The sequence below is a fragment of the Rhinopithecus bieti genome, unplaced genomic scaffold (genome assembly GCF_001698545.2).
Source record: "Rhinopithecus bieti isolate Rb0 unplaced genomic scaffold, ASM169854v2 scaffold_51827, whole genome shotgun sequence".
NCBI classification, from domain to species: domain Eukaryota; kingdom Metazoa; phylum Chordata; class Mammalia; order Primates; family Cercopithecidae; genus Rhinopithecus; species Rhinopithecus bieti.
Genome location: NW_016820189.1, coordinates 123,379 through 137,450, shown reverse-complemented (window position 1 = coordinate 137,450; position 14,072 = coordinate 123,379).

Here is a 14,072-nt window from a genome sequence, read left to right as displayed (position 1 = left end):
GGGGGGGGGGAGGGAAGAGAGGAAGAAAGAGAAAGAAAGAAAGAAGGAAAGAAAGAAAGGGCCGGGCGCAGTGACCCGCGAGAAAGAAAGAAAGGGTCGGGCGCAGTGGCTCACACCTGTAATCCCAGCACTGTGGCAGGCCGAGGTGGGCGGATCACCTGAGGTCAGGAGTTCGAGACCAGCCTGGCCAACATGGTGAAACCCCCGTCTCTACTAAAAATACAAAAAAAATTAGTCGGGCGTGGTGGCGGGAGCCTGTAATCTCAGCTACTCAGGAGGCTGAGGCAGGAGAATTGCTTGAACCCGGGAGGCGGAGGTTGCAGTTAGCCCAGATTGTGTGCCACTGCACTCCAGCCTGGGTGACAGAGCGAGACTCCTCAAATAAATAAATAAATAAATAAATAAATAAATAAAGATTTTTACAAAAATAAGAAAGAGAAAGAAGGGTGTGTGTGTGTGTGTGTGTGTGTGTGTGTGTGTGTGTTCTGTTTAGTATTTATGCATTTCCTTCCAAAGCTCAGGAACTTTCAAATCCCTGTAAGCATTATGGTAATTTCTAGAGTGACGACAGTTATATTAACATCTTATACGGCTCACAGCTTTTCCGCAGACAGGCTCATTTATCTTTATGGGCTTTTATTATAAAAGATATTTACATATTATACATATTTACAATTCTCTCCCGCCACCAAAACTAACAAAATTTCCAAAATTGCTCATGAATTTCTTATGAACCGAAGACACTAAAATATTCACTGTTCTCCCCTAGTCTGTCTTGTCTTTTTCTGTTTTGTAATTCGCCCTTCTGCTTAGTTCCTTCCCGGGCTCATTTACACATCCATAGGCCTCATTTCTGCTGTTCTAAAGAGTCTTTATCACTTCAAATCAGGAGCTTCTGTGCCTGTCCTCCTTTCCTTTGAGCTAAATCTCCTAAAACTGTCTAGTTTTTTTTTTTTTCTTTCCCTCTGAATTTCATTCTTTTCACGAAACACTTATTTCAGGAATGTTGTCTGCTCTGTGCCTGGTGCTGGGACCATGAAGGTCAGGTGCTGGGACCAGGCAGGGAGCCTGGTGGCTGGCGGGGAGTGGGCACCCGTGTTTGCAGAGGTGGGGTGGGGACAGCAGGGACCAGCACTGGGTGGAGTACCACCACTAAATCAGCGCTGGGATTGGAAACAAGCCAAGACTACTCTCACTGTCCTTTTCCTTACATAAAAGAAAAAAATGAAAGCTGCATTCCCCCTGCACCCCCAATTCATATGCTGAAGCCCTAACCACCAATGCCTCAAAATGGGACTGTATTTGGAGACAGGGACTTGACAGAGATGATTAAGTTAAAATGAGGTTATTAGGGTGGGCCCTAATCCAATATAACTAGTGTCCTGGTATGAAGAGGGCACAGTTACAGAGGGAAGACCACATGGACACACAGGGAGAAGATGGCCATCTGCAAGCCAAGGGGAGAGGCCTCATGAGAAACCAACCCTACCAACATCCTGAATTTGGACTTCCAGCCTCCAGAACTGTAAGAAAATAAATTTCTGTTGTTTAAGCCACCTAGTCTATGGTACTTTTTTGGGGCACTCCTAGCAAATTAATACAGGGAATGATTATAATATCTACAAGGAAACAATGGCATGGAAGTGCTTTTAAGCTCTTGAATGCCATATAACCACCATGAAGTTGTACAGTTTTCACTGTTGTCTGGGATTTTCTTTTTCTTTTTCTTTTTTCTTTTTTTTTGAGACTAAGTCTTGCTGTGTTGCCCAGGCTGGAGTGCAGTGGCATGATCTCAGCTCACTGCAACCTCTGCCTCCCGGGTTCAAGTGATTCTTCTGCCTCAACCTCCAGAGTAGTTGGGACTACAGGTGCCCACCACCATGTAGGGCTAACTTTTTTTTTTTTTTTTTTAGTAGAGATGGGGTTTTACTTTATTGGCCAGGCTGGTCTTGAATTCCTGACCTCATGATCTGTGTGCCTCAGCCTCCCACAGTGCTGGGATTACAGGTGTGAGCCACTGTACCTGGCCAAGACTTTCAAAGTCACCTTAGTGAGCGTCTGTTGGTTTTGCCTTTGCAGGGTTCAGTCCCCTTTCTTCTAGGATCAGTGTCTTTAGTACTGTGGGTTACCACACGCACTATGGGTGGATGTGGACTACAGGGCTGACCATGCTCCCCTCCTTCTGGGGATAGGCAGGTGACTTTGGCCTGCCAGCTGACGTATCCCATTCTGCTGACCACTGTGATTGGGTCTAGAATGGATATAGGGTCCAAATTGCCCAGATTCAATACTAGGACCTGTATGGGACTTAGGGTTGTCAGTAAAGGATAACCTCAGTTGAACTGAATTTTGGATCATCAATGATGTGTTCCAAATATTTGCTAAATCTGGCAACCCTACTCAGACTATTAAAGAGAAGCTTTCTTTGTGATGAATGTGTAGAGCTGGTAGAATGTGAGCCTGGAGCTGTCGGGAGAAAGCCTCAAAGGGAGAAAGGCTTTCCACGGGTAAAGTCACTGTAGAGGAAGTGGACCTGAGATAACGGCCTGGATCCAGCCATGCCTGAAGCTGTAACAATCTGAGAAAACCAACAGAGTCTCTTCTTTACATAAGCCCGTGTGAACTGGGTTTTTGTAATTTGCAACAAAGAATGATGACTTGTAAAGTCATGATTCAGTAGTTAAGGCAATGTGTGAAATCCTCTCAAACCTTCTGCTATAGGTTTATCCGGAATTTGCAGACACATGGAAGAGAAGGCTTAGTCTGAAAAGTAATGAAAAATACATTTAAATGAGTCCAGTACCTCAGACAGCTCTGCTTGAAGAGTAATTTCGTTTTCCTTTTTAACAAAAGGCTGTGATACAATACTGCAGAGAAGATGAAGTTTTAAAGGGAGTAGGGTCTTGTCAAAGCTAGCTTCCCTCTGCAGAAAGGGTAGCACAAAAGACCCTTCATCCTGCTGGACGCTTCCTGGCTGCCTAGTCAGTGACAGCATCATAAAAGCAATTGGAGCCACAGGAGTGAGGTGAACTGGACTCACTTCCCTGCTGGAATCCGAGAATGGCTGGACATCTGTCCTCTGAGAACTTGGAAATAGAGATGCTTGCTTGTTCCCTGAGGGGAGGGTTATTAATCCAATGCTAAGAGATGGAGCAGAGAGAGGAAGCTCATATAAAGACACAAATGGCCTCCCAGGGTCACAGGATTGAGAGAGAGAAAATGAATGCATGAAAGTGTGTAAAAGAAGAATGTCAGCAAAGAAGGACTGATGGACTCAGAGGCTCCAAGTTAGGTCATCTGGAAGGCAAGCATAGACCAAGTCCATCCTCACACAGACTGGAGAGAGTGCTTTGCTCCACCAGATGTGGACGCTCACATTTCTTGGTCAGGCCAACCTCTTGGGGGCTGATGTGGGTTGAAAATTTCACAGGCTCAACCCTCCCCTTGCTGTGATTCCAGAAGGCCAATTTTGGAGACTTTGGCCTCCTGCCTAGCTGGCCTGCAGAGTGGAGAATATGTGGTTCTTCGAGCCAGGTGGATTTCAAAGTGTGTATCGATGGAATGCCCACGCCATTCTCTTTTATAGACTTGTTTTCCTTGTAGCTGTCTCCATTATCTATCCTGCCAGGTGTAGTCAGCTACTCTGGAATGTGGCGGGGGTGGAGGCCGGACAAAGTCCGAAACAGGGTCATCACCAATGAGTGGCTCCTGCCTCTGCTGGATGTCCAGAGTGTGCGTGTGCTGGTGATGCTCCCAAGGTGACATATTGGGAGCAAGGATTACAAGGATCAGAAACCACTGCCTGTGCCATCTACCTTCCTCTGTCCAGCACACCAGACACCAGATCAGCAAAGGCCAGGCCATGCTGTCTCCAGGCTCTGCTAATTCCATGTGAATGAAGTGTTGGGGCAGGAAAGGATTGGACAGGACAGTGGAGGAATTCTACTAGGAGCTAGAAAGGTTTCTGCTAAAATATTTGAAATCAGAAAAGCACCTCGCCACGGCAAGGACTGATTTGCTTCTACAAAACCCATCTAGTCTCTGTGAAGGACTCTGGTTTCTACTGTTAGCAAAATATAGCCTGTGTTATGAAAGTCTTAAAGCTTACATGTATTGATGGACAATGAAAAACACTTGGCTTGAATAATGTTCCTGAAATATCCCCTTATGCCACTGGAAGCAGAATATGGTTCAATGAACCCTCTGCATGTATTTATATCCACCCTATTCTCTTCATTGGCATGAAACACTCAGTAAGCCATTTATTCTATTCATTTATTCTATCTATTTATTCAAGACTTCTACGTGTCAGGCACTATGCTAATAACTGAAGCAGGGTCATCACCAGTGAGTGGCTCCTGCCTCTGCTGGATGTCCAGAGTGTGCGTGTGCTGGTGATGCTCCCAAGGTGACATATTGGGAGCAAGGATTACAAGGATCAGAAACCACTGCCTGTGCCATCTACCTTCCTCTGTCCAGCACTCCAGACACTAGATCAGCAAAGGCCAGGCCATGCTGTCTCCAGGCTCTGCTGATTCCATGTGAATGAAGTGAGGATGTGACTGTGACCTTGAGAGACACAGTGTTTGCCCTTATAGAGCTTACAGGCCAAACAGTAATTACATGAGTAGGTAGGGGTTCCAGCCAGCAATGGTGGTGATGCTACGAAGGAGAAGTGAAGCTGCTATGGGAATGTGTGAAACCAGAGAATCTGACCTCTTCCCAGGGGTTCCAGAAACCTCCTGAGGACGTGATTTTCAGGTGTGCCCTGAAAGATGAATGGGTGAGGACAGGTGAAGACTTTATGGACCGGTGCGTAAGGCCAAGAGAGACGTGCTTATGAGAAGAGCCCGAATCCTTAAGGTCTTCGAGGTTGGCAGGGAATGAGAGTACAAGTAGACATAGATGAGGCTGGCACGGTGCAGGTAAGGAGTTTGGTTTTATCCCGGCCGGGTGTGGTGGCTCATGCTTGTAATCCCAGCACTTTGGAAGGCCGAGACGGGTGGATCATCTGAGGTCAGGAGTTCAAGACCAGCCTGACCAACATGGTGAAACCCCATCTCTACTAAAAACACAAAATTAGTCAGGCATGGTGGCACATGCCTGTAGTCCCAGCTACTCAGGAGGCCGAGGAAGGGGAATCGCCTGAGCCCGAGAGGTGGAGGTTACATTGAGCTGAGATCACACTATTGCACTCCAGCCTGGGCAACAGAGTGAAACTCCATCTCAAAAAAAAAAAAAAAAAGTTTGATTTTGTCCCAAGTGTGCTGAAGAGCCCCTGGAGCACTGAGCAGGGAGTGCATGATGGGAGGTGTGCTTGGGCTACCCGGTGGAGGAGGATGCACTGGGAGAACCCAGAGAAGAAGCAGAGACTGGCCATGAGGTGCTTGCAGCAGGCTGAGAGAGAGAGAATGCCAGTCAGCGCTAACAGGGTAGCAGTGGCTGTGGAGGGAAAGAAGCACGAATGAGTGATGTTGGTGAGATAAAGTCAATCGGGCTGTAGGCAGGGAATAAAAAAACACTTCCACTCCTCATCTGATGACAAAATTAAGTTTTCGAGGCTGGGCATGGTGGCTCACACCTGTAATCCCAGTGCTTTGGGAGGCCAAAATGAGAGGATCACTTAAGCCCAGGAGTTCAAGACCTCCTGGGCAACAGAGCAAGACTCTATCTCTACAAACAATTTTTTAAAAATTAGCTGGGTGTGGTGACACGTGCCTGTGGTCCTAGCTTCTCAGGAGGCTGAGGCAGGAGGATTGCTTGAGCCCAAGAGCTCGAGGCTGCAGTGAGCTGTGATTTGCACCACTGCATTCCAGCCTGGGTGACAGAGCAAGACCCTGTTAAAAAAAAAAAAAGGATTTTCAAAATAATACGTGGCAGATGACACAATAAATAAAAATAATTGATAGAAAATAACTTAAAAAAACAAATTTTTGATTCTGCATGGCTGAGAACAGACTGCAGAAAGTAGGTGAGCTCTTCAAGGGAATGGCAAAGCCCTTCCCAGTGTTGCCTTTGCTCCGTCCAGAATCGGTGACTGTCAGCCTTTGCTAGCAGCTACCTGGCCTCGATTAGAGTCACCTGATCTCCTTACGTAGGAACGTGAATGCTCTTCTCCTTATACTTTCACTTTTTTTTCTTTGGTGGAAATTCTTAGGTTTTTTTGTTTGTTTGTTTCATTTTGTTTTGTTTTTTGAGATGGAATTTCACTCTTGCTGTCCAGGCTGGAGTGCAATGGCGGGCTCTTGGCTCACTGTAACCTCCACCTCCCGGATTCAAGCGATTCTCATGCCTCAGCCTCCCCAGAAGCTGGGATTACAGATGCCTGCCACCACGCCCGGCTAAGTTTTTTGCATTTTTAGTAGAGATGGGGTTTCCCCATGTTGGTCAGGATGGTCTTGAATTCCCAACCTCAGGTGATCCACCTACCTCGGCCTCCCAAAGTGCTGGGATTACAGGTGTGAGCCACCACGCCCAGGTGGAAATTCTTAAGTTTTAATCTCGCAATAATTGTTCTGTGTGTATTGTTCTGTGTGTGTTGTTCATGCTCCTAGACTATGCCACGAATTTCAGAAGGTGAGGACTATAACCTATTAGTTTTTTCTTCTCTGCAGTAGCACCTGACATACTGGGATATCAACAATATCCAAGGTGAGTGGGGACACATTGAAATGTTGTAGGAATGTTGGGTTTGGTAGTGGGGGATGTAATAGGTAGCGTCTTGAGTTTACTGAGTTAGGCAGTATTCTAATCAATTCATATATATTAACTCATCTTGTGCCCACAACAGATCAATTAGGTAGATAATACTGTCATCCCCATTTTATGGATAGAGAAACAAGGGCACACACTAGCTTTTAAGTACTCTGGTTAAGAAATAAGTGAGTCAGAAATTAGACTTCTTTAAGCTCATGAGAGCATGAGGCCTCCTGCAGGTTTACGAAGGCAGTGAGTGAAGTGGGCTCTCTCTCCCATGAGAGTGGAGCATTTCACTCAACAGTGGCTCTGTTTCCATGAACTGGAAACGGTGGAAGGGGTCATCTGTAGACCAAGAGACTCAATTCTCTAAAGGCTGAAGGGGTGATCTTTCAGGGCCTCCTTTGATGCCATTTTTCTTACATCTTAGCTATTTTAAAGACCAGAAAGATTCTCCACTCGTGCCCTTGACCTTTAGAGCCAATTAGATGAAGCTGTATTTGGAGGTAGGAAGAGAAGCTGAGTGACTCTGAAGTCATTTTCTCTCTGATCTTGACTTTCTGATTTTGGCCTGGGCTGTTGGAATTGTATGTGTCCACAAGATGGCGGACTTCTGCTGGGAATGGAGTCGAGCGGGCGAGGAACTAGGAGAGGAGGAGGGAAGAGTGGGCTGTGCCTCCCCTTGGCTCTCCCAGGAAGCTTGTGATGTAGAAGTCTGGGTGGGTACGAGGTTGGTATCAGCTGGAGGTGAAGAAGTGCAAACAGGACTTTACACTTGATCTTAGTCAACAGGCGGAGAAGCGATTCAAATAGAACTTTGTACCAGGAAATATTTATGCCTAAGCAAGGGTGTTGCAAGAAAAGAGCTGAGCGTTGCTATGGTGCCGGCGGAGCTTGAAACTATTTGCCATCCAAGTACGCCAGGAAATTCAGATATGCTTGAGAGGAGCAATCACTTCTAATGTAGGCGTACTCTAAAAGTAAATGACGATAACAACTATGAATTAATGAGTATTTACTGTAAGCCCGGCTACTGCCCTTTCGTCTCCTGACATCTGAAAGTCACCACAGTTTCTGAATTTCTACATGTAAACTGATACTCACCCTCCTATCCCACAAGACCCGAGCCCCTCTGGTTTCCCTCTCTCCGTGAATGGCACCATCACCCATTCAAGTGCTCCTTGTATCGGTTGCCTAGGGCTGCCTTAGCAAATTATCACCAACTTGCCTTAAAAGTAGGGGAATTTATTCTTTCACAGTTTTGGAGGCCAGTCACCCAAAGTCAAAGTGTCAGCAGGGCTGCACTCCCTCTGACGGCTCTGGGATAAAGTCCTTTCTTGCTTTGACAGCTTCCTGTGACAGCTTCCTGTGGCTCCTTGTGGCCACATGACTCCAATCTCTTCACATTACCTTCTCCGTGTCTGTCCTTCTGCTCTTTCTTTCTTTCTTTCTTTCTTTTTTTTTTGAGACGGAGTCTCGCTTTGTTGCCCAGGCTGGAGTGCAGTGGCCGGATCTCAGCTCACTGCAAGCTCTGCCTCCCGGGTTTACGCCTTTCTCCTGCCTCAGCCTCCTGAGTAGCTGGGACTACAGGCGCCCGCCACCTCGCCCGGCTAGTTTTTTGTATTTTTTAGTAGAGACAGGGTTTCACCGTGTTAGCCAGGATGGCCTCGATCTCCTGACCTCGTGATCCGCCCGTCTCGGCCTCCCAAAGTGCTGGGATTACAGGCTTGAGCCACCGCGCCCGGCCCTGCTCTTCTTTTATAAGGTGATGTATCATCAGATTCAGGACCCACCTGGACAATCCAGGATGTCTCATCTTGAGATCCTCAATGTAATGTCTGCAAAGACCCTTTTGCCAAATAAGGTCCCATTCACAGGTCCCAGGAGTTAGAATGTAGACATATCTTTGTGGGAGCCACCATGATCATTGTAGAAACCTGGAAGTTATTCCTGACATCTCGTCCTTCCTCCTCTCTCAGTCCACCACTGATTCAGGTGAACTTTTCTGCTCAGTAGTCCTCCATTTTTATTCCTGACACCTGGTCCCAGCGATCAGCATTTCCCCCCTTTGAACACATTAACCTCCTAACTGGCTTCCCACCCTATCATGGATGGCATCCATCCTATTATGGACTGAACTGTGCTCCCCCTGCACCCCCCAGATCGTATGTTGAGTATTTGGAGATAGGGCCTTTAAGGAGATAATGAAGGCTAACGAGGTTGTAAGGATGGGGGTCTAATCCCACAGGGTTGGTATCCTTACAAGAAGAGGAAGAGGCTCCACAGCTGGCTCTCTCCTGGCCCACACAGAGGAAAGGCCATGTGAGAACACAGTGAGAAGAGGGCATCTACAAGCCGGGAAAAGAGGCCTCACCAGACACCAACCCCAGTGGAACCTTGATCTTGGACTTACAGCCAGCAGAACTGTGAGGAAATCAATGTTTAAGTATCATCCTAGTCTGTAGTGCTCTGGCAGCCTGAGCAGAAGAATACTTACTCTGTGCTCCCTCCCACCCAGTCTCCACACTGCAGCCAGTGACTGTATGAGACACAAATCTCCAACTTCTGCTTAAGACCCTCCCTCCCTCCCTCTCCTCCCTGCCTCTCCTCCCTCCCTCCCTTCCTCTCCTAACTCCCTCCTTCCCTCCCTTCCTCTTGTCTCTTCTACTCTCCCTCCCTCCCCTCCCTTCCTCTCTCCCTCCCTTCCTTCCTCCCTCCTTTCCTCTCACCCCTCCCTGCCTCTCTCCCTCCCTTCCTCTCTTCCTCCCTTCCTCTCTCCCTCCCTCCCTTCCTCTTTCCCTCCCTTCCTCTCTTCCCTCCCTTCCTGCCTCTCCTTCCTCCCTCCCTTCCTCCCTCCCTTCCTCTCCCTCCCTTTTTTCCTCCCTCCCTCCCTTCCTCTCCTCTCCTCTCTTCCTCCCCCGTTTCCTCCCTTCCTCCCTTTCTCTCCCCTCCCCTCCCCTCTCCTCCTCTCCTTTCCTCTCCCCTCCCTCCCTCCCTCCTTCCTTCCTTCCTTCCTTCCTTCCTTCCTTCCTTCCTTCCTTCCTTCCTTCCTTCCTCCCTCACTTCCTCCCACAAATGGATCCAAGGCACTCATCTAAGCACTAGGGATCTAGCAGTGAACGAAACAGACAACTCCCACCTGCTGTTCTTGTGTGAAGCTTATAGTCCAGCACCCCTCGCTGCCTATGGCTCTGGGGTTAAAAAACCAACATTTGAACCTGTTCTGCAAAGCCCTGCATACTCAGAGCACTGCCCAGCCTGGTCAGCCTCCGCTTGTTCCAGCTCACCTTCCTTCTCCACCACTTCACACACACACACACACACACACACTCACACCTCGCCCTATGGTTACACAGCCTCTTCATTCCTTCCAAAGGGCAGTGCTCCTTCCCTCCAGAGAGCTTTCAGACACTGCATTTCCTTCTGTCAGGAAGGGCCCCTCTTTGCCTACTTTGTCCTCTTTCCACCCTTAGCCTCCTTACGTAAGCCTGTCACAGGCTCTTAGCAGCTGTCACACCTCCCTTGCAGCACTGATCACAAAGGCCATTAAATAATTAACTGTACAATTAGTTGTTTAGTATCTGTGTAGCCCACAGAATGACAGGCCGATGAGAACAATGTCTCTCTTTCTGCTTTTGGTTCCTGCTACCTTCCCAGGCTTAGCGGGGTTGAACGCAGTGCGTTCTTATTAACTATTGCCACAGGAAAGAGCCAATGAATAAATGAACTATTTGAATCCTAATAAGCCTCTCCTATCCTTTAGATACTTTTGTGCCCAGTTTATAGATGTAAAAGTAAGGTGCAGGTGCAGGGTGGTTGGATAACCGGCCCAAGGTCACCCAGTTAGTAACAGCGGAGACTGAAGTAGAAATCCAGAGCTTTCTGATTTCCAAGATCAGGCTCTAAACAGCCATAACTCAAGCTCAGTTTGCTTTAGATGATGAGGAGAGAATTCTTTTTTTTTGTTTTGTTTTTTTGAGAGTCTCGCTCTGTCGCCCAGGCTGGAGTGCAGTGACATGATCTCTTCTCACTGCAAGCTCCACGCCATTCTCCTTCCTCAGTCTCCCAAGTAGCTGGGATTACAGGCGCCCGCCACCACGCCCAGCTAATTTTTTTTTTGTATTTTTTAGTAGAGATGAGTTTTCACTGTGTTAGCCAGGATGGTCTCGATCTCCTGACCTCGTGATCAGCCCGCCTTGGCCTCTGGGGTGAGACAGGGAGTGTCTGGGAAAGAGCATGAGGGAATTTTCTGGGGTGATGATAATATTCTGTATCTTGATGGTCAAAGCTTGTTTCATTTATGGGCCAGCACCGTAAGTGCTGTTGCTGACATTATCGGCTTGGCAGTGAAATCAAGCCTGCGCTCTCGGACGCGGTGGGAGGGTCCTGCCCAGATAGTCAGTGTGATGGCGTCAGTGGTAGAAGGAGGTTGGAGACATGGGCGCTCTAATCTGATCCCCAACATTCACTGGTTATGTGGCCCTGGGTGCGTCACTGAACCTCCTCTGGCCTCCGTTGCCTTATCTGTAAAATGAAGACAATAATATTTAGCTTGCAGGGCTGGTATCAGAATTACATGTGATGACATTATCAAGGTCAGCTGTGTGTTGCCAAATCTGAGGTCAAGCCTCAGTCCCCTGTTGCTCCCTTTGTCAGTGGCTTGTGACACAGTGGATCAGGCCCTCTGCCTTGAAACGCCTGGTGCTCTCTGCCAGGGGACATCACTCTCTCTTAGGTCTCTCTTAACCTCCCAGGCTACTCTTCCTCAGCCTCCTTTGCTGAATCCTTCTCTGGGGAATCCTCCTCTTCGCCCAAATCAACCCCAAGGCCCAGTCCTCAGCCCTCTTTTGGGCTCTCCTTATACCGTGCCCCAGCTCCTCTGTGATTTCTGTTCAAACAGGTCCAAAGCCAAATCCTGGATATCCTCCCCAAAACCAGCTGCTTTCTTTGTAAATCTTCTTCTCTGTCTAAATGGCACCATCAATTCTCCCGGTTGCTCCAGCCGAAATCTTGGAATCATCTTTGACCTGTTTTTTCTCTTCCATGCTTAATTCAGCAACAAATCTCGTTGCTTCCACTTTGGAAACATAACTGCAATCGGGCGACTCCTGTCCACCCTTAGGTTAGGAGGCCAACCCAAACCCAAACACCTCACACCTGGACTGTGGCATCTGCTGCCTAACCAGTCTTTCAGCTTCCACTCTTGCCTGTCTAAACCCTGTTTTCCTCACAGTAACTAGAATTGTCCTTAACACATAGATATCAAGACTCTCCTTCATCTCAAAGCTCTCTAACAGCTTCAGAATAAAATCCATGTCCCCAGGATGCTCCCAGGGCCTGTGACCCCTCTGGACTCATGCCATCCTTCTGCTCATTCTGTCCATCACCGCTCACTTCTCAGCTGCCCCTGCAACACACCAATGCGCCCCCACCTCACGGCCTCTCACTGCACCGTGCCCTCCCCTGGACTGCCCTTCCCTTGATATTTAGAAGGCTGAATCTCCCACCGCTTTTCGATTCCTGCTCAAATTGCACCTCATCTTAGAGTCTCTCTCGACTCCCCTATCTGAAATCGGATGCTGTTTCAATCTCCTTATTCTGTTTTTGTTTGTTTGTTTGTTTTTTAGCTTTCCTTGTTGCTTGGCAAGGTGTATTTATTGCTCATTAAAAAGATTATGTGTTTTCCTACTTGAATGTGAGCCACATGACAAAAGGGACTTCAAATACATTCCTTATCGCCGTATCCCCAACACACAGGACAGAGCCTGGCACCCAGTGGTTTGCCAATAAAGGTTTGTAGCATGGATGAGTGAGTGGAAAAAAATGGCTCGCTTAGTGCCTAGCCTAGAAAATGCACCCACAAAATGATTATTGTATCATATTAATGGTCCTTTATGGAGAAAATGGGCCAAATTAGAGGGGAAAGACTTGATTCTGATCTTAAAGTTAGATCCTGAATGGAAAAGTACTTAATCCCTTGGGCAGTTTCACCATTAGTGTGAATCAGAGGTTCCTTTTCTGGCATGGAAGATAGATTGTCATATGATCCAGAAATTACCGCCCAGAAGTATCCTGGCCGTTAGTTCTGTTCTCCTGCTTAAATTCCTTCTTCATCTGAGTACAGATTCCCTGTTTCTGCCTAGGGTGCATTCATTTCTCCTTCCCTCCCTCCCTTCTTTCCCTTCCTCCCTCCCTTCTTTCCTTCCTTCCTTCCCTTCATCCATCTTTCTTTCTTTCTTTCTTTCTTTCTTTCTTTCTTTCTTTCTTTCTTTCTTTCTTTCTTTCTTTCTTTCCTTCCTTCCTTCCTTCCTTCCTTCCTTCCTTCCTTCCTTCCTTCTTTCTCTTTCTTTCTTTTTCTTCCTTCCTTCCTCTTTCTTTTTCTTTCTCTCCTTCCTTCCTTCCCTCCCTCCCTCCCTCCTTCTTTCTTTTCTTTCTTTCTCTCTCTGTTTCTTTCTCTCTCTCTCTCTTTCTTTTTCTTCCTTCCTTCCTCTTTCTTTCTGTCTCTTTCTTTCTCTCCTTCCTTCCTTCCCTCCCTCTTTCTTTCTTTTCTTTCTTTCTTTCTTTCTTTCTTTCTTTCTTTCTTTCTTTCTTTCTTTCTTTCTTTCTTTTTCTTTCTTTCTCTCTCTCTTTCTCTCTTTCTTTCTTTCTCTCTCTCTCTTTCTCTCTTTCTTTCTCTCTCTCTTTCTCTCTCTCTCTTTCTTTCTGTCTCTCTCTTTCTTTCTCTCTCTTTCTTTCTCTCTCTCTCTCTCTTTCTTTCTTTCTCTCTCTCTCTTTGCTTCTCTCTCTCTTTCTTTCTTTCTCTCTTTCTTTCTTTCTTGGAATTGGGGTCCCACAGTGTCAGTCAGGTTTGAGTGCAGTGCTTCTATTATAACTCACTGCAGCCTCTACCTCCTGGGCTCAAATGATCCTCCTGCCTCAGCCTCGCAAGCAGCTGGGACTACAGGCACACACCGCCATGCCCAGCTAATTTTTAAATTTTTTGTAGAGATGAGTTCTTGCTATGGGGCCGGCATGCATTTCTTTGAAATGGCCCTAAGCCTGCTACCACCCCGTGATTCCACCCCCAGAGCATAAAGCTTTCCAGTGACTGCAAGACCCTGTCTGAAAAAGAAAAGAAGAAAAGAAAAGACAGCTCTGTTACACATTTCAACAGAACTGGTTAAAAGACATTTATCAGAAGTCTGCTGAGCAGGCTTTGAAATTAGTTCTGCTCAGATATTGGACCTTCTTATCTCTGCAGACAAATAGATATAGCCCCGTGTACCGTGGGCAGGAAGTGGGCTTTTGATCTCTGTGGGGAGACCTGCTTTATAGCTCTTTAAAAAATCGAATTATGTTCTGTGTATGTTTATTTTGAGGACGTCATACTCTATGGA